The sequence below is a fragment of the Catharus ustulatus genome, chromosome 4 (assembly GCF_009819885.2).
Source record: "Catharus ustulatus isolate bCatUst1 chromosome 4, bCatUst1.pri.v2, whole genome shotgun sequence".
Lineage (NCBI taxonomy): Eukaryota > Metazoa > Chordata > Aves > Passeriformes > Turdidae > Catharus > Catharus ustulatus.
The window spans coordinates 70,475,777-70,496,868 of record NC_046224.1 but is presented as its reverse complement, the minus strand read 5'-3'; the positions used below and the strand labels follow the sequence as shown (position 1 = coordinate 70,496,868).

Genomic DNA, 21,092 nt, shown 5'->3' with positions numbered 1-21,092 from the left:
CCACTCAGTGGTTAAAAAACCCAGGAGGATTTAGCTGAGAAGTTGAGCATGGCTCCTGCAGGCTGCTCTCCCAGTGTAATTGCCTGGGTAAGTGGATTAGCGAGCAGCAGCGTGGCTTGTTCGGGGTTAGGCAGACTCTGGGGGAGCCAGCAGAGCCCTGTCCCTCACAAGATGACAAAATTTGGGCAGTGTTTGCTGGGAAGCAGCGTTGCTCCCTTCCCATCAGACTTGTTTGATGCCAAAAGCTGATGCCTGGTTGTCACTGTGGGGGCTCACTGGGAAGGGTCCCATGGAAACAGTTCCTTTCAGAGCTATCACTTGTCCTTATCTGCCATGAGGTGGGTATGGTGACAACAAATCACATCTTGGGACACTTCTTTGCCTTTGTTGCCATGGGAATCGGTGTCTTCCACAGCTTTGTCTTCTGTGAAAAAAAAATAAAGCATTGTTACCTCCCCTGGCTTGCCCACCAGAATGTGCTGAGGATGAGAGGGGGTTGTGGCCAGCCACAGAGAAAACCTCAGAGTTAGGGCCAGGCTGTGAGGTCACTTTGAGGTCCCTCTGTGGTGGGGTGGTGACACAGAGCACTGGATGAGGCACAGGGGCCCAGGTAGCCCTGCTCCACCAGCCCTGGGTGTCAGATGCTATCACACTTTGCCAGGGGAACAGGGCTGGGACCTGCCCTTGTGTTCACTCCACAGTTAGGTAGAGGAATCTGGGTCATGTCTGATGTGCCAAAACGTGACATTGGTTCAAAATCTTGGCATGGCCCAGAGATTCAAACATGGGAACTCAGCTGGGGTCACCTGCCTTTGGGGGAGTTGTAGGGTGTAGGCAGAGGTGTAGCAGATTTGTAGGAAAGGTGCTGTGTTTTGTTTCCCTTGCTGGGTGGCTGAGTAGCCCCAGCAGTGACGTGAGAGCCACGCAGCTGATGCGTCTTTCACAACCAGGAGGTAAAGGCACTGCAGAGCCACTGAGGGGACCCAAGGATCTGCCACAAAGCAGGACCCCAGCTGGGTTCTCAACCCAGTGCCTCAGTTCATGATCAAGCCCTTTTGAGTGTGGTAGGGAGCTCCTTGTGTTTGTACCGTACATCTCATCCCTTCTTCCCAGCCCACGCTGGTGTCATTTCTCTAGAATTGCAACTGATCTCTATTTCAGTTACACTTCTAGTGTGGATTCCAATAGTCATTGAGAAGGTGTCTATCTGCCCAAAACTCCTACGTAGTACAGTGGTGGTGTTATTTCCCCAGTACTGAGGAACTGAGTCAGAGGAAGGTTAAATGACACATCTGAGGTTACCCAAAGGGGCTGAGCACTGCTGGGAACTACATCTGGAAGTTCCTCTGACTGCTGCCAGAGCCCTCACCCTCTTCTTATGTGGCACTGGATGTGGGGCACTGCCCTGCTCTGTCTCCAGCCTTTCATCTGCCCTTAGACTCTGTAACAAGCTATAAATACAATCAGTCCCTTTCAAGAGGAAAGAGTGATCTGTCTCCAGCTCTAAACTTTTGGCAGTGGAATTAAAAGTAGAATTTTAACTAGTCAGTGCAAAAACCCCCACAATCACAATCTGGTGCTTCCGCTTAGACTTTGATGTTTGTGCTGCTTCATGCTATACAGAGATACTTTTCAATGTTCAGCCATTCAAACTAGAGGTGGTTAAATGTAAAAGTATAGATAAGAACTGCAGAAGTTCTAGAGCTGCAGGAAAATACTACAGGAGTTTAATCAGGGATGGAAAGGAGACTTACAGTTCTCTCTGAAGTGTGTGTAAGTGCTATATTTCTAAATATATATATAAAGCAAAAACTTGTGTAATAAGCTGGCTTAAGGGAGATGTTCAGAAATGCAGGAAGTTTCACTTTCTAGTCTAAGAGATGCATGTTTCTGTATTTATTCTTTTGCATATGTATGAGTACATACACATGTATAAATACATGAAGTTCTCACACTGTTGTAGCTCAGTTTTTCTATATTTTTCTCTCAATGGTGTTGCTTATTCTTGGAGGATATTCATCCCAAAATTCACTTCAACAGAAATGGGCTTCACTTAATACTTGAAGCTGTTTTTGTTGCCTTTGACCTCTGCTTGTGAAAGGGCTTTTTTGGCAGTAGTCAAGAATATTGAAATAAAATGCTGGGATAAAAGCAATGAATAATAGAGGGTGGGCAACTACTGAGTCACCATGAAATACTGCCAATGGAGCTTGCTGAGCTCCAGCTCAGCTTGGTCTGGCTACCTATGTCTCATTGCTGAGTTCTTCAAAATGTGCCACTACAGACAGCTGATGCAGCCAGCTAATCACAGGGAAATGGTAGAGCTTCAAAGCTCTGGGAATAATAAAAGTCATGTCTGCCACTGTCTGCTTACTCACCCTTGAAACGAGCTGGTATGAAAGCAGCCAAGAGCAGTTGAGGCTCACAAACAGAATGACTTGTAGGCTGTGATGTGTTAGAAATTAGTCATGTTTCAGTCTGTGCTTTTGATTTTGCTCAGCAGTTGTCTGCAGTGCCTTGGTCTCTGCCTGCTGTCCTGGACATTGGGTAAGACAGGAGAGATAGGGAGTGATGGGAGCCAAGGGAGGCCTCTGGAAAGGAAAACTGAGCTCTCTGATCTGCCCCACCACGCGTGGGGAGTGCACAGAGCAGCGCAGGCCAACAGCCCTCCGTGCCACCGTGGCTGTGCCAATGCCTCTGCTCAGGGATTTGCACAGTAAGGGCTGAGAATTCCTGGTGCTGCCAGCAGACTGCAATGATGGAGGTTGGGAAGTGCATAGCTGTGATGTTTGAGGGCACAAGGGATGCTTTATTGGCATGGAGCTATCTTGTTCAGTGCCTTCCCCAGCATGGACACCTTTGCCAGAAGAAAGGCAGGGAAGGTTGTTCCATTGTTCTCAGGCTTCAAACCAGCTTCCCCTCCCTGAAATTGCGGGGCCAGTGGGGGGCTGCTTTTGGTGGTGTCTTTCTTTCATGAGTCTGAAGCAGGTTAGCTTGGTTTTCAAACACCTTCCTGCAGCCTTTCCTTATTGTACAGCCATATACAGGCAGTAAACCAGCAGTTAAACACAATCCTTTTCCGGAGGGTGCCGTGAGTCCCCTGTCCCCCCTCCCCACTGCCTGGGGCTCAGCCCTGCTGTGCTGCTTTTGAAGACAGCCCTACAGAGATGCATCTACCACGGCCTCAGGGCTTGCTGGCTGCTGTGCCCTGTTTACCCCAGAGCACTGCAGACACCAAGGGACAAACCCTCCCCTTGTTCTGTCCCAGGAGCACATGAAGGCTGCTGGCATTTCCACGAGCTGTGAGTGGAGACCCCATGAGCACCGATACCAGCACTGGGGCAAAGTGCAGTGAGAAGCAGACAAGGAAAAGGAACCCAGGGCAGCATCTCATTGTCCTCACCCTGCAGAACGTGGTGTCCAGTGCTCAGGGAGGGAACGACAATGTTGTGGTACTGCTGGTGCCACATGGGGAATGTGCAGGGCCTGAGCAGTGGGTGGTCTGATCTGAGAGATGTGCAGTGCTGTATTTTCCCATGCACTATGGGTGTGCTGGGTTGTAAAGCCTGCTGAGACAGCTGGGTGCTGCTGGAGCCCAGTTCTTATCTAATGCTTTTTTCTTTCTGCTCAGTTCCAGGTGGCAGGGGACACAGCCAGAGCAGTGGCACAGCAGCAGAGGGGATGCCCGCCCACCTGGTGTGTTCCCTTGGCACACCCACCAACAGATGTGGTGCTGCACGATCCCACTTGCAGCCTGCAGCTGTCACAGCAAGCAAACCTGGCTTCCAAACAAGAGCTGAGCAACACTGACAATCTGAGCAGAAGGGCAGCCCCAGTGCAGTGGCTGTGTTTAACCCTTAAGAGGCCACCTCGCAGGTGAGGGCAGCTCCCTGCAAAGGGGGGGACCCTGGGCTATGTTGGGTTGGGACTGCTTTAATCTTTAACAGAATCTGTGCAGATCAGGCAGTGGTGCAGCAGGAGGCTGGTGGCAGTCAGAAGAGAAGGGGGTTTTACAGCCCGTGCTGCAGGCACCTTGTGAAATGTTAACGTCACGTCATCTTGCTTCTACTTTTCTGAAACAGCAAAGCCCAACTCGAGTAAAAATCTTCCACTGGAGTTAATGAGACTCACACATGTCAGTTCTTTTCAGCAGCCGGGAATTAATACAGAATATTTTATCCTTTAAAATGCTGGGCAAACATTAGCTAATCCTCTTAACACCCTTCTGGGATAGGTAAATATTACTCTCTCCCAGGTGCAGAAACTAAAGAGGAAAAGTTATGTGATTTGCTTAAAGCCACAGAGGGAATCAGGTGGGAGTAGAGATGGGGGGAGGTTTTAATATCTTGTGCCTGTGCTTGGGCTCATTACAGGTGCTACCTCTCAGACAGTGCTCTTTTATAAGCTCAGTTTTAGTGGGGGGGAAATGTGCTGGTATTCCCTCAGCTCTACAAGAAGCAAACCAGCTGATGCCTGAGCATCCAGGTCTGTCAGGAGCATGGGCAAAAGGAGGGGCTTTTGGGGACAGGAATTCCAGGGAGCACATGGCTCTGCAAAACCCTTCTCACTGTGCAGCCTGTTAAGTTTTGGCCCACCACCTTCAAGACAAGACTTAAAACTTGTTTTTTCCAGGCTAAGTTTGCCATGCATGGGGAGTGCCTCTCAAGGGCTTAGTCCCAAGCTGCCTGTCTTTAAAGTGGGTGATAAATGTTGTCTGTAGAGCTGGGCTTGTTATCTTTGGGATTTACATCCCAGATAGGGCAGTGGCGGGACTGTGTTTGCAGACCTGGAAGGAAAGCTGGGGGCTGCTGTCTTCCCTCAGTGCCTGCTGCTGCCCTCGGGTCGGGGTGAGGGTATCTGTGGGCCAGAAGTGCCTGGTGCTCCACAGAACCACAGTTTGCATCCCTCCTTTTCTTCACAGTTGGGATTTTTAATAGCCTTGTAGCGAGGGGCTTCTTTCTTTGTGCTTAATTGCACCACACTAACCTCTTCCTTACTCCCATTCCCAGAGTGGGTCGGCTCATCTCCTTCTTGCTTGTTTTCTCGTTTCTGATGTGGCCAGAGCTTTAGTTTACAGGTGGCAGACAAAATTCAATGGAAATGTTGGTGTGCAAAACCACTCTCGCCTGCAAAGGCAAAGGTCACTTCTGTGCCTCCAAATGGTGCTGGGGTTTACCAAGTGTTTGCCCATCAGACTGCAACCACTTCAGGGCAGTCACTATCCATGGAAAGCCCTTGTTTGTTATCCCTGATCCTGTTTCAGATGCAGTCTGAGGCAAGGCCATGTAGTTGGGGTCTGTGTCTTTGTGATGGGCTGCCAGAGAAGGCTCCTGTCTCTGCTGCCTTGTGCCTGGGCTCTTTTAATTGGAGACACATGGTTCATTATTAAAAAAAATATGCTTTGCTGGTTGTTTGTTAGGATCTTGTATCCAAGAGTGCTGCAGCCTGTGAGCCTTAAATTAAGCAGTAGGAAGGACACTGAGCACCTGGGGAAGGGGCTGCTACAGAACTGGAGCCTATTGTTCTCTCCTTGAATTGTGGGGAAGCTCTTTCCCTATGCTGGCTTTTACTTGGGAGCCAACTAATACACACCGTGGTTTGTTTCTCTCTCCATCTGTTCCAACTTCAGTTTATTCACGGCTCTGTAGGTATTGTACACTCAGCTGCTTTTCTTTTTATTTTTTTCTTTTCTTTCCTTTTATTTTTCTTTCTTTCTTCTTTTTTTTTTTTTTTTTTTGGATGGGAGAGCCTCCCCTTTTCATGGTTCACTTACTCATTTTGTAGGTCTCTGGCTTCCTTGTCAAGATTTCTCTTTTGTTGGATTAATTGGTCATAAATCTAGAGTCAGGTGCTGCACGCGTGCTTCCCGTGTACACCTTAACCATCTGCCAGGTTTCATCTCCATGGCACCCAGGCCAAATTCCAACTCTGGTAATGACAACCTGCCTCCCTGCATTTTTCCTGTGCTTTTAATTGGCTTTAGTTCACTTCTTTTTTGTTTGTTCTTTTTTTAAACCCTGTCCTAATGTGCCCCTCTGTTCCGTGGCAAGGGGAGGTGGTCTGGGGTGGAGAGGGGCTCTGGGCTGGCAGCACCCACACCCACCTGGAGCCAAGATGTCCAGCACCATGGAGGAGCAGCCATGGAGAGAGAAATGGAGAAAACAAGATGCACATTTTCAGCACTGAAAGCAGTTGCATGACTTTCAGAGGCACACAGTGAATTTTGCATTTCCCCCAAGTTCTTTCAGGGAGAGAACAGGTAGCTTTTTGAAGCTGATGCTGTTTCTTCCTGCTGGCCCTTCTGTCCAAACAGATCCACTGTAGTCCCTGCAGGAGGGCAGAACAGCAACTGATAATGTTTACCCTGGTCTTAACACTCCTGGATTCCGATACTTTCAGGATAAAAGCTGATGTGTCCAAGTGATCCTGGAGTATTGAAGCTCCAGGAGTCTGGCTGGTGCTGTCGCCTGGCTTATCTGGCACTTTAATAGCACAGCAGTTGTTCGCTTTACAACCAGGTTTTGGGAGGACCAGACTGGTGTCTGTGTTTGGGGAATTGCTCTGTGCAGCAACGTGGTTTTCTGGGAGAGAGCAGGTTCTTGCTACTCTTTTTCTTCCCTTTTAAAAAACCACTCGAGTCTCATTATTATTAAAAAGATTCTCTAATGCTCAAAACTTGGTTAAAAGCATGGCTTGAGCTCCTTATTCCATTCCTCTATTTATTCCTGGCCTGGAAGCTTTCTCTTCTCTCTGCTAATCCTGTTACTTCCAGTGACAGCCCCAGCCATGGGGGTGAGCCACTGGCAGGGCCCTGACTCGCCTGGGAGTCCTTTTTGTCACAGCCTGGCTCCAGCTGTCACACTGAGTGCTGTGTGCATGACTGTGGGCACCCAGACAGTGGGATGGATGGATGGATGGATGGATGGATGGATGGATGGATGGATGGATGGATGCACAGCCCAAAGCTGCCAGCACTCATTGAGAGGGCAGGTCCTTGCTGAGGATGGCTCTTATCCAGCCTTTGATAGCAGGTAAAATCTTACTGGTCAAGGGCACAGCAGTGGTAGAGACTGGATTGCAGGCAGGGCAATGATGAGCACCATTTTTTGCTTCAGTAGGCAAAAATCCATGGAACTTCAAACTGCTGGTGGAGGTTTCCACTGCTTTGGAAATACCAAAGGAAGGATTGGCATTTTTGACCATCACCTTCTGGTCCTATGTGAGCCAGTGGAAGGACTTGTCCTTGCAGAAGTCCTCTTACCTGCCACAGATCTTCACTTAAGCAGCATTAAGCTGCCTGTGTTCCCTTTCTCTTAGAATCACAGAATTGTTTTGGTTGGAAAAGACCTTTAAGATCATCAAGTGCAACCATAAACCTAGCACTGCCAAGAGGATAAAGTTTCTGTACCAAAGTCTGCCCTAGCAAAGCAGCATTGAGCATGGAGGAAGAAAGCAGTTCTTATCAATGAGTAAAGCAGTACAGCTAGAAATAAACCCAGGCCCAGTGAAGAACCCTGCAAGCCCCAGTCCAACAAAGTCCTTGCAATATTATACATAATTTGTCTTATGAGGTTTTGTGAAGATGATGGCCTGCTCAGCAGTGTTAGGCATACACATATGTGCATGTAGGAAAGTGTCAGTCCTGAAGCAGAGTCCAAGTCATTGGGGCAGGTGACAGGGGCAGGAGAAAGGAAGGGCTGTGAATCCCATTTGCCTGGGAGGGCACAGGCTGACTGTAGTTCAGATTTTAACAGTACTTGGAAGCACAGAGATGGGGGGAGGAGGATTCCCTGAATGCTGCTTGCTGGAATGCTTTCATAGCATGACCTTTGGTGCATCTCTGAGTGAATAAGCATCTTTAGGGATTTGGTCTTTTACTTGTGAGACCTGGGACTTCAGCACCAACTTTACAGCTCTGAAATGGACTTTCTACCATGGCAGCATCCTTAATTTGCTACAAGGTAAGGCTTCTAGATCAGCAATACACTGGGTGAGACTGTTTCAGGTGTGTGGGTTGATTTACCAGTGTGGGTCAGCACTTTGCTTGTTTGTGTCCCTGTAGTGATGGAACAGTTTGTGAATCCTAGTGGATCTATCACTGCTTCTGCAAGAGAGAGAACTGGGTTTTCAGTTTTTACAGTGAGGTGGTGTGGCATAGAAGAAATGAAGCTTTTAAACTCAGTGTCAGAGGAGTTGGCATGGTTGTGAGGACTGCCTCAGGTGGGCAGCATCCTGCCTTCCCCATGGGGATGCCTACAGCAGAGGTTCCCCTGGTTAACACCTCTGTCAGTGCTCCCTTCTCCTGCCTTTCCCTGCTCCCACAGATGAGATCAGCCCTCTGTGCCACAGTCTGTCATCTGATTTATGGGAGCCATAAACTGCAGAGCAGAAAGAAATAAAAATACTAAACACTTAGATTTTTAAAAGGCCAACAGCGCATTGAAGTCTTGGTGATAATTTGCTCATAAAGAAATATTATGCTTCAGATCATAATCCCATGCTGCAGATGGAGGCTGAGGTCTGGCCTGAGTCTCTCACACTTAGGCTGTAAAAGGAAGGCAATGGGATGAAAAAAACCACATAACATGTGGGGATTAGGCTCTGCTGTCTTGCTGTCCATCACCTCTGGTGCCTGGGAGGTCTTGTGGAGAAGTGCTGATGTTCTCCAGAAAAAAATCTGTCCTGTGTTGGAAGGACAATGGGCTCCTGGAGGGATGGGAGACAAGAAGGGAGGGCAGAATAATAATCCGTGAGCAGCAGTCAAACAGCTGAGATTTATAGGCTGTGTGCAAGCGCCCAAGTGGTGAGCTGAGTCCAAGGTTGTTCCCCTTGGACTGGGCAGGAGGGCTCTGCAGGTTATCTGCACTATTGTCAGCATGGCCAGCCAAATGCTTGTTGGTGCTGCTTGGGCAGCAGTTTCCTTTAATAATTGCTGTTGAACACTGATTTTTGGTCAATGCAGATGGGTGTCTCAGTTTCCAGAGATGAAAATCGGCCCTGTGCCAGTAAGGAGCAGTAGGAATGTGGGCAGGTGAGACCCTCACTGGTGACAGTGTTCGACTGCTAGAGAGGTCTCCCAGCTGCCCCAGGCAGGGGCCTGTTCTGGGTGGATAAAATTCCTTTCTGGTTTGGCTTCCTGCTACAAACACTGTCTGTGTCTGTTTACCTACTGGCCTGCACTGGGGACAGGCACCTGGTGGTTAAAAGCAGTGCATTTCTTCAAAGGAGATCAAGGATATTTCAGTGCAGATGTATTTTCTCCTATCTGATCTTCTCCACCTTATCCTGTAAAAAAACACCGATTAGTACTCTGCCATTTCAAAAGCATCTTGCTATGGTGCTGGTAGGGCCGCAGGAGGGCAGGGAGGTTGTCAACCATGGTTTTTATCTTTCTCTTTTTTAATGCCTGTCTTTTCCTTATGTTCTGATGGCAGGAAGGCTGCGGGCAGCACTGTCTTGTGTCCTGGACAACACAGACAGCTTAGTAGCCTTTCCCAGTTCTTCCTCCAAGAAATTCTCCTCTGAAAGGAAACCTTTCTTTCTCAGATACACATCCTAAACTTGGTGATGTAGGACCACTTATAAAGACACGGGAACTGGAGGAAATAGTAACTTACAGGTTTTTCCTTCATTTTTTCCCCTCTAATAATTAAAATTATTAGATATTCTAGATATCAGATATTCTAGGAATTCTGTGAACTCTTTTCTGGGATTCATACCATTCATGAAGCCTGCTATTCCAGCTCTATTCCAGATGCAGACTTAGCAGGGCTGAATTATGCTCTTCCCACAGCCTGCTGGCCACGCTGCCCCTCACACTGCCTGCTGTGCAATTTGGGTTTGCAATGAGAGCACACTGCTAACTCCTACACTGCTTGGCAAGCCTGCAGCTCCCAGCTCCTTTTTCACTGGGCAATTACTTGGCCAGTCTTTTCTCAGCCCATGTGGATGGCTGTTGTTGCTCCTCCCCAGGGCAGAGCTTTGCACTCCTGTTCCTGTGCATCATGAGGCTGCTGTTGACCAGCTGAATTTCTCAGGGTTGTGTATCTTCAGTTTGCTGAGAGTACAATCATTCTCCCAGGCTACATTTAAAAGGTTTTTGTAACTCCTTGAGAACTACTGAGTTCAGCCTTGCTGCATCTCAAAGGCTTGCTGGCAGTCTCAGCAGACACATGTTAATGGTAACCAAAGGGGCAGGGTATTGCTTTTTCAACAAGTACTTTCTTAATTAAAATAAGAAGGCTTTAACAAAAACAGATCCAAAGCATAAGTAGCCTGGTTGAAAAGGGAATCTGAAGTATTCAACTTCCCCCCACAAAGATGTCTCTCAGGCAGTTCTGGGGTGGTCCTGGGCTAAGCAATGCCTTTGCTCCAGTGGCAGGAGCTCCTGTGCTCTTCGTGCAAGCAGGAGGGTTTCAAACAGTCTTCATCAAGGGCATGAGTCTACTTTAACTCTCCCTGGGGAAAAAAACAGTCACTTTTACCTTGTAAAGTTAATCCAGTCAAGAGTCATCCTTCCTCTGCAGCCCTTTACAGTATTGAGTACCGTAGGAGAAACTTCTTCAGGAGAGAGGGCTCACAAGCCATTTCTCCTCTAGTTAGAATAGGCAGTTTATTTTCTTGGGGAAATCAAAACTTTCAAAACTTCTGGCTGCCCCCGTCTTTCCCCTAGTGTTTCCTGAAATGTTTAACAGCATCCTCTTTGCCTGTTTCCCAGAGACTGAGTTCCTCTTTGTGGTCAAGGTTTCTCTTCCCTCCTCCTTAGTCACTGAGAAGCAAGGACCTTCTTAATACGTCTTTGCAGGGAAAACAGATGATCCTGATGGCCAAAACACATCATTTCTTCTGGTAAGTGGCTGCAGAAGTGGAACTTATTCCTTTTTTCAATTGTATTTTCTTCTGTAAGCATGGGGGAGAAGGGATGATTTCTCCCACCAGATAAAAAACCCATTTGTAAGTGTGGTGAATGTTTAGTGATGCCTTGGAACAGCACACAGGAAGGAATAATCTCTGAACTTCCTTCCCACCAGACCCGCCTTTGATTAGAGGTGACAGGTGATGTCTCTGTGCAGGTCTGGCACTAGGCACTGCTACCATGCAAACAGCAGTGAACATTTTGTTTCTAATAGGGCTGAAATAGTGTCTCTTCATGGGTCACAATAAGCAATAGCAGAATGTTCTCAACTGATGCCAGAAGTGGTTGATAAATCACTGATTGCTGATGAAGAACGCTTCCAGGAACTTTGTTTGGGCGTTTGTAACTCTGACCTTCACAAAGCACAGACAGTTAAAGAACAATCCATAGATATGGTTAATTATCAAGTATGGTCATAAACCCTCTTTAAACAACAGAACTATATGCTCTCTGGACATCTGCAGGTTTGGATAAGCAAGCAAACACACCTGTGCATCATCCTGCAAGTCCATGTAGCCTTGTGTGTTGACAATCAGGCTCCATGCTGGTACCCACACTGGTTTGGGCAGTAGCTGCACAGCAAATTGAACCTGTTTGGCTCTGATTTGTGAGCCTGCAGGGAAGCTGAGCGTAGCAGAGGATCTTTGGTTGCTCTGCTGGTGGGGAGGGACTTATAATTGCTGTGTAACCTCTTCTTGCTGGGTAACTTGATCACTGCAACAGCCATAAGCCAGGGTAAGGAGTGGTGATCCCAGCCCAGGCAGGATTCAAAGCATGCCACCTGTTCAGAAACTCTTGATTTGATTTTGTCTTTAGCACCATCCTGCCCAGTGATAGTTTTGAAAGACTCAGCCCTATCCATCAGTGCTTCTCTCTCAGGTTTGATCAGCAATGAGCTCTCACCTTCCTTTCCTTCTTGCAGGTCCTCTGTGTGTACCCTCATGTTCCACATCTGCCAGCATCACTTTTCCCTCCCAGGAGCAGCAGACAGAAAACCAGCCCTGGGAAATCTGCATTTTTTGGAGGTGAGCTGGCTTGTGTGTTCTTAATGGCCTGGCAAGAGGCTGGTCTAGGGAACCACAGCAGTGCCCCTGCACACAAGTCCCAGGGCTGGGAGATACAGCCCCGTTGTTCTCATCTCTGTGCTCCACACTGACTCCACTACCCATCTCTGCTGTCCATGGCAAAGTGATTAATTTTCCAAGCTGCATCACATATTGAACACTTTCAGTTGGGGCACTGGAGGTGTAATTAGATTAAGGTACTATTCCAGCTGCATGGGAGACACTTAAAATATGCAGAGTAATCTCCTTGATGAGGATTTCCTCCTAAACTTGGGGACCCTTTAGAGCATCACTTGGGTGCAAAACTGTTTTGTCCCAAGAGGAGGAAGGACTTTGATGGAGAGGGGTGCAGTAGTTGAACAGAGCTAGCTCTTCAGGCACAAGGTGGTGAAGGAAGCCTGCCTCCCGACCCAACGTGGTGCAGTGGCTGTCTCTGAGCAGATGGGCAGTGGATTCCTTCTCCTAGGATACCTGCACAATATGCTTTTCAAGTCTGCTGTTCCAGAAGAGCAACTAAACACGTGCTGAACTTTGATCCTGTGAGTGTTGGTATTAATAAGTTACAAACTGACCTGGATGCTTTGCAGGAGCCAAAGGCAGCCTGGGGGAAGTTCTCTGTTTTTCAGTAAGAGGCACCTTGTTGCACCTCATCCCAATCCCATCAGCTTCATTAATTCAGGCAGCCCCTCCAAGCTTGGATTTCAAAATGACTCTTCTATTAGTTCAGCTCTGGGCTGATGCAGTCAGCTCTCCAGCTGCTGAAATGCCACTCTGTGGTGCTGGCTTGGGGAAAGAGCTGCTGTGTCCCTTTTTGCCTGGGGAAACAGTGAGGGGTCATGGAGGAGGCATGGAGAGAGGCCAGGAGCTCTGCCACCAACCTGCTGCCCAGCAGGTCTTTCCCCTTTTTTTTCCAGGTATTTCCCTGTTTTCCCAGTCTTTCCCATTTCTCTGACTTTTTGAAGGTGAAGACCTTTTGCTTCTATCTGGCTTTTGCTTTATCTGCTCTTACAGTATTCTCTTATTTGGTGGTTTTGGGGAATGACTGTCTCACTTCTGCAACTTAGATGTTGCTGAGAATCTCTTGTCTATCAAACTCAGTATGATTCCTGCTTATAAAGCACAAATATACTTCACAACATCTGTAGAGGCTTCACTGTAAAGCAGGAAAACTCAAAGAAGGAAGTGATGCTGTTTAGATTCAATGTTTCTGCTTTTTTTTGTTTAAAGTAGGAGTTTTAGACTTTTCTTTAGGAAAAATGTATTCCTGGACAAAGCTTGTCTAGAGACCTCCCTGTTGTTTGCCATAGAATGTTTTTTTGTAAAAATTTATTTAGAATTTATTTAAAATATACCAAATTAATGAAAGAATAGGAAGAGAAACTGCACTTTGGGTAGAGCCTTCCTCTTTAATGGCACTCTTACTACCAGAAAATGTCAGAAACTGTTTTCCCACAACAAGACTGAGAAATGGGCTTTTTAGTTGTATGCTGCCTCGTCACTATCCCTGTCCCTTGTGGACACCCTCAGGCTCCACTAGCAGCACCCCTGCAGTGAGTGTCTTAATTCTTATCCCTGGACCCTTGTTCTTAGTGCCAGAGCTCCCAGCACTGCTGTCCCAACAGCAGAGCAGGAGTGTGCTGGGCTCCTTTGTGGTGCTAGGTGCTGCCCCTCAGGAAAAAGCTTTTCCCTCAGCTTTGGACCTTTTCTCTCTTTCTTTGCTTGTGTTCCATTGACCACATTGTTCAAAGACACCGGGATCACTGCAGGCATTTCTGTGCGTGGCTCAGGTTGTTTGTGTGAGCAGTGCTGGCGGAGAGAAGTGAGGCAGCTGAGGGTGGCCAGGGCAGGGACTGCACGAAGCAGAATGCTGAGTCCAGGTGAGCCACAGCTCTGTGGCATTCTCTCGCTGGGGCTGATCCACGTGGGACTAGGGAGTGTTTTGTCCTTGGGCACCGTGGGGACACCCTGCTCCTTGCTCTGGAGACACCTGGCTTTCCCTTTCTCCCTGTCCTGGTCATTCCAAAGCCAGTGTGCAGTGGGAGGAGAGCTCCCAGTGTGCTGCAGCTGGGGACTGAGCCCTCGGGAGCGCTTGGCAGTGACAGCTCTGCCCTGAGACAAGGCAATGTGGATCCTGCCACCAGCCCTGCAGGACCTGGGGGGCTGCCATGCTGCAGCTCAGGGGGTGCTGTATGACAAAGTAGCGGAGGTTTGGCAGAGGTGTCTGTGCTGCTCCTAAGGCTGGGGGGATACAGGTGGTGTGCTGCTCCCAAATCTGCTCCTCATTGCCCCCTCCAGCCAGCTGATTGGTGATGGGGGTCTAGGGCAGCCCTCACTCCCTTCTGCAGGACCCGTGACCATTCCCCCCCTCCAAAGGCACCACAGGGTCAGTCTGGAGGGACAAAAAGGTGCTCAAGGAGAGCCCGTGTGTGCGGAGAACAGCCGCGGCCCGTCCGTCTGTCCGCACGCTGCTCCCCACCTGCGCTGAGGGCAGAGCAGCGCGGGCCCAGACGGGCACGTACGGCAGCGCCCGCGCAGGAGCCTTTCCCCATTCCAGGGCTCCCTCCAACAAAGCCGTGTCTGTCCCGCTCCCACCATGCCTGCCCGTGCGGTTGGGAGCGGGCTCTGGAGGAGCACAAAGGAGCGCAGACAATGGGGCGAGCGGGAGCGCTCCTCACACCCATGGCGGCGGGCGGGCGCGCTTTGTGTGCAGGCGCGGCCTGGCTCCGCGGCGGGGGCAGCGCTGCGGCCGCCCCGCGCCGCTCCTTTGTTCGCTCGCCGCCTCACACGGGAGAGACAGGCAGGTGAGCGCCGCGCCAGGCAGGGGGCTGGCGGCGCCCGCATATTAATGCATTTCATCCAGCCTGTCGCTGGATGTTCGCCTTGATTCATGAGGCTCCTCCGTCGGATGCGGCCGGCAGGGAGAGCGAGCGGGGAGACAGCTATTGTCTGCCAGGCCTGGGGCCCTCCCTGCCCGTGCTGCTCCTCAGCCCCGACAGCGCTTGGCACCTTTGCCCTGCCCTCCTTCCTGCCGGGCTGTCCGTCTGTCCAGCGCTGGGGCTGGTACCGCACCCCAAACACCTCGGACTGCAAGGTGTCCAGCGCTTCCATCTGGAGTGACACCACCTTTTTTTTTTTTTTTTTTTTTTTCTCAAATGGCCCGCTGTAGATGTCACACCACATTTTATGATTGGCTCCAATTTTTAAACAAAGCAAATAGGCAACTGGTGGACAGGTACTAAGCAGGCAGCAGCCAGCCTTGTCTTGAAAAGGCTGATTCAGGTACAGCATTTGATAACGCTCATGTGTGGGAAGGGTGGGGATGATAATCCCAGAGAAGGAAACAAACTGGATGGAGTGCACTCCATCATGCTGACAAAGACCTGAATTGTACATGCTGGGGTGCAAATAGGATGGTTTGTATATTCAACTGACTCTCCTCTTTTCCCCATCCCTGAACATAGGTGGTGCCTGAGCTCCTTGGGGAGCTGTTTGAGTTGGGGGGACAAATGTGCATGGGGGAGGGGAGTAAAGGAGCATGTGAAGGAGAAATGAGAGTGGAAAGGGTGCTGATTTCAGGGGCTACAATAGAAAGGGCCTAGCTGGTGGGGAAAATGCTCTGGGGATAGGGTTTATCCCACTGAATATAGGAAGCTACAGATAAGCTTGTCTGACAGGCTTCCTTTTATATCTGTGACATGCAGTTTATCCCACTCTGAACTAGACATTGGCTTTCCAGAGCAAAATAAAGGTCCAAGGTCTGATTTCTTTTTTTCTCCTCTTCCTTTCTTTTTCTCAGCTGTCAAGGAATAAAGCTGAACTGAGGGGGAAAGGAGTGTTTATTCCCAGTGGATAAAGAGAGGAAGGCTGAAAATGAAGGATTTTCTCCAATGAGCAGCAAACCCCACCTCTGAATTTCCAGTAAATCTGTTGGGAGTACAAAGCAAACCAATCAAGAAACGTCAAGGTGTATTTACTGTCCTATTAACCTGGTGCCCCATTCCCTCTCTGGCACACGCTGTCAGCACACAAAGGTACATCGCAGTGCTGGGGAGGGAGCGTGGCTGGGAGCCGAGCTGGGGCAAGATGACCAAATGGCTCCTGACTCCTGCTTTCCAGCCATCACAGCATGGAAAGGGGGTGCTGGAGGTGAGCCTGTTCTGGGAACAGTAGTGCTTGGGGACTGTGCCAGTCCTTTGTGCTGCCTGCTCTCAACGAGGCAGAAATTTAATTGTAACGAGGAACTCGCACATGCTTACCTGCAGCTGAAGCCAAAGCAGCTTCTGTTAGAGATCACCTAGACTTAACTACTGTCAAATACCGGCTGCAAGTGAGATGGGTTTCCTGAATGCTATATTTTTACTTGGTGACACATCTAGAACTTTTGGAAAGAGGTATTTTAAAAAGCTTGTCTTTAAGGTTTTTGCAGGTGTCTTTCTTACTTTTTTTTTCCTTGTAAAGAAAATTGGGCAATCACAGAATTGTGATGCAAGTTGCCTCTTATTCTCTTGCTTCATAGCCCATGGCCATCCTGAAGAATACAGGAAATACTGATAAATTGGGTATATTCCCCATCTAATGTTCCTCTACGCTGTCCTCAGAGCATGTCCTGCTCCTAGCTGCTCTGTTAACTTGTCTCTGCTTATAACACTCGCTACATAAAACACAACTGGGCGCTTTTCGCTCTGATTAAAATCATGCTGTGCAATAGGAAATACAAATTAGCTCTGGCCTTTGGGCTCCTGACAAGTTTCCAGCGCCGCTTTCAACACCACAGAGATTGTGTAACTCCATCTGTGCGGGCTCTGTGTGTGACGTCTCCCCCTCCGTCACGAGCTGGGCTGGCTGCCACTCATCCAGGTTCAGCTGCTAATACTTCAAGCAGCTTTTAGAACTGAAGGAGGAAGTGATGTTGCCAGCAGCTGGGTGAAACCAGCTTTTCCTTGCCAGAGGACTATGTGGGAAGGGTTAAAAGGAGGAGGACTTCTTAGGTAATTCCCCTAATCTTGATGTTTGTGCAAACATCCCTTTTGAATGAATGACTGGGGAGCTCAGCACAGGAGAGCACAGTAGTCTCTCATTCAAACTACAGCTGAAGTTTGTGTTTCTGTGAAGTGCACGGCACTTTCCTGCCTCCTCCAGGAATTCAAGCCAGGCATGCTGTCTTACATCATTTCAGCACTGCTCACTCAAGGGCTGAGGCTCCAGCTATCGTGTCACGTTTTCAGCAGAAACCTTTTAAGTCTCGGCGACTTCCTCTGAGGATGTTGAAGCAAACAGTGGCCAGACCTGTGAGTGAACAAGTTGCAGATGACACCGCCGGTTTGAAACGGTGCGTGGGCACGACGTGGGCGAATGTTCCCTGTGCTGGGTGTTTTCTAAAGGTCTCTGAAGCATGAGGCATGACTGAATGACTTCTGTTTTCTTTAAATGATGAGTGGGAGAATTCTGAATCGTTGGTCTGCTTTTATTTTTGTTAAATGCGTGTGGGCTGACAACATGACTCAGTATTTTCTCTGCAGATGCAAAGATCATGCTGCCAATTCTGGATATACTTCAGACAGTTTCCTATGGAGAACTGGAACACTTTTTCAGTCCAAAGCTTTGCTTTTCGGTAGGCTTAAGTCTACTGATGTGGAAATAAGTGATTTTAAAAGTGAGTGTTTTGCCAAAATGCATATAAATACACTGAAGGAATGACCAAACATGGGGAAAGTCCCTCTACCCCTGTGTTTTCCCAACAGTTTATCTGATTTTTTTCATGGCTAACAATGTCTGATTTTTTTTTTTTCTGATTCTCCCTAGCCTGAGTTGCAGCTGGGCCATTTCTTTGTCTGCTGGATATCATCTCTGGTGTTTATTTGGCCGTCCATGTCCTGCTGGGTGACAGCCACCATCCTGGGACTGATGGTTCTGAACTCTCCCCTCCTCCCAAGAGACAGGTAGGCATATTTGTGGGTACCTGTATGTGGTTTAGCCACAAGTACCAGAAAACTCCCCTTTCTCCTTTCTGACAACCTCCCTGCCCTGCTGTCCCTTCTTTATCCTCTCTTTATGGCATGTACAGTGTATGGCATGTGCTCTGGGAGATACACAAAACCAGGCATGGGCTTTGGATGCTTTTATTGTGCAACAGCGAGTGCCCTCTTCTCCCATATCCTCTTCTCTACTAATGTGCGGTGTACTGGTGGTTATGTCTTTGATAAGTTGTAAGTCAGCATTCTAGAGCTACCAATAAACCACTTTTCCCTGCTGATAGCAGCCCTCAGCCCTGTGGACCTTGCTGGAGGGCTGTGAATGGCTAGAGAATAACACACTAGTGGATGAAGGACGTTGCACAGCAAAGCTTGTCTGTGAAGATGGTGTGCCCGTAGATTGATTCTGTAGAGCGTGCAGAGTGAAATGAATTCCTTACACTCCGCTTATTTGATTGCTGACTTCAACCACAGCAGAATTCCCACACTCAGTCCCTAGCAATGGCCTAATGTGACCTGTACTTAGCACCATGACCCAAACCCCACTACGATCCTGACTCCATACTGACCCATACAACAGTGAGCTGTACCTGACCCACGTATGCACAAGCATGTATTACAGTACTAGGCAACTGTATCATCTTCCTATCATTCTAGTTCTTCAGTCCTAAGATCTTTTTCCTATTTCTGGCATTTTCTCTACCTTCCACTGTCCACCCATGGCAGTACATCACCCTAAACTTAAGCCTGAGCATGTCCATCATCCCTACAGACCTCACTGGAAGCCACTTGACGTGGTTGACTCAAATGCCTTTGCAGGTTTATCTCATAATGATAAGAAACAGGTAGCAGATTTTATAATTTCTCCCCAATCCTCACATTATTCAAGAAGAATCCTACACTTTAAGCCCATTTACCCCACAACCTGATTCCAGCTTTAAGGATAAACTATCAGCCAGCATTCCTTGAATCACAAGCAGAAGCATTGTGCCTTACTGAGTACCAGCACTCAGGTTTGTCCTGAAGAGCAAAGAGGAGGTGCTCTTTAGTCCTTGGTGTCCTGATCTCTAACCCTGACTTTAGTGTCGAAGATCCAGTGCTCATTACTTACAGTCCTGTACCTCTGAGTGCCAGATCCACTCACCCCTGCCAGCCCCAGTCCACATTACTATGTTTCCAATTGTGTTTTTGCTGGAATCCAGGCACAGAGATGGAGGCAGTCAGTGGGACTTGATTGGTGTACAAGCTGTAAGTTGTATTTTTCAGAGGTTGAGCTTGATGAGGCAGAGCATGTTTTGGTGGATTTTAGGGTGGAAAGATTATGTTTGGTCATGGCTTGAAGGACTAACTGGCTTGCTCAGCTGAGAGAATGGCAGGCTGGGTACAAGATGGGGCCTGGGGGAGTGAGTGTCTGTACACCAGTGAGTGAGCAGGGAGTCCTGGTCTGTGGCACTGATCACTCTCCTTTCCTAAAACAGGCTTCATTCTTCCTGTCTTCTTAATTCTCACTGCCTTTCCACTGATTCTTCATCACTGTCTCCAGCCTTTTTCCTCCAGCCTTTGGATTTCCAAAGCTACCAGCTTCTCTAGAGCTGGTTCTTCAGCCCTCCCCAGCCCTCTGTCACTGCTGCCTTGCCTGTTTGTGGCAGTCAGAGCACAGCCAGAGGCCAAGCACATGAACCTATGTTGTCTATTAGAAGGCACTCTATTTCACATTAGTGTGTCTTGGGAAACAAGAATGGAGACTGCTACAGCCTCAGGTGTCTTCTGATATCATTGTGTAGCTGCGAATAATGAGCTTGCTTCTGGAGTTTTTTTGGGATTGGCCTTTCAGCTTGCTTCAGTTATTTACATTGAAGGTAGGTATAGCATTTTTTGTTTCTGAGTTGTGTTTGATAAGATTGTCACAGAAAAGCTCTCCAAGGTTCTGGAAAGAACACTTATTAAAGGGGTTTTGTAATTGGTACCGTGTGTGGTCCTCAGCTTTTCTGAACTTTTGTTGTGTTACATTCAAGTATAATCTAGTGTTGTTTGAAAGAAATCTTGGAAAAACTGACAGCAGGTCAGATGAGGGAGGTGGAGCTGGTTTATGCCACTTTTTTTGCAACAGATGAAGTTGGTATTCCCCACCTGGTGAAGGTGCAGCAGACTGAATCACTAACACACTTTGCTCTGAAATAAATCACAGTGACAAAACGACATTGCTTGTGGCAAATTGCTTATTAAATAGCGAGCGTTACTTTGCGTGCTTAAGATCACAACTACTCTCTTTAAAACAAACAAACATTTATTTTTCCACAATCAAGGCCAGTGAAAGGCAGGTCCCCACAGGGTACAGAGACCAGCCTGCTTCCTCATTCTTTGCAGTCTCACGGATGGGTTGCTTTCTTCTGTGTCAAGTGAAAACTTCCTGACCCAACCCTGGACTCGCCCTGAGCCTGGCCAGATCTCCTCCCCACACCAGCCTCACCCCATGTCTCCCAGGAACAGCCACCCTCTTCCCGTGTGCCTTACCAAGGTGTTCAGTGCATTTGTCGTTTGCACACTCTTCCTGATACACAACACCCATATATTTTTATGGCCAGTTTGGATAAAGACATCACTCCAGCTGGTAACTGCAGCTTCCAGATAAGACTGACCCCGTGACAGAGTAAGAAACACCCAAATAAGGAGCAAGGAATTGTCTATTTTCAGGCTGCAGACTGGCTACATATACCAACAAACAGAATTTTGTTGCACAAACACAGAATAACAACTCTAACTGGAACAGTTCTCTTGGTAGTCCTCACTTTATCTGTAATTAATTCTGAAAAGAGTTTCCAGGCCCTACCATTAGAAAGCAACTTCCTGAGTGTGTCTTTAAGGAATAAAGGGAAACAATATTTTTAATGACATAGCCTCTTGGTATGTACTATTTCCTGAAACTCTGAAATCATCATTTGTTGCCTTACTGGTGTTTCTTGCCCCTAATAAATTTTACATCAGCTTTTTAGAAGACTGACGTGTCTATGGCCCCATTTGGAGTTGCTGAAACACAGGTGTGCTGGAAAACTAAACACTATTGAAACATGCACAAACAACGTCCTGCAGGTCGGAACCTTCGTCACTTTCTAAATAGGTCATGGTTTGGTTCAAGAATCT

At 48.1% G+C, this 21,092-nt stretch overlaps 1 long non-coding RNA gene across 1 annotated transcript; it reads left to right on the top strand.

The window, feature by feature from the left end:
* The first annotated feature begins 1,866 nt into the window (after positions 1–1,866).
* LOC116995016 lies at positions 1,867–20,850 on the top strand. The gene is made up of 3 exons (XR_004417637.1): positions 1,867–3,876; positions 11,838–11,940; positions 15,776–20,850. It is a non-coding gene; the product is annotated as an uncharacterized LOC116995016 (long non-coding RNA).
* Positions 20,851–21,092: the final 242 nt, after the last annotated feature.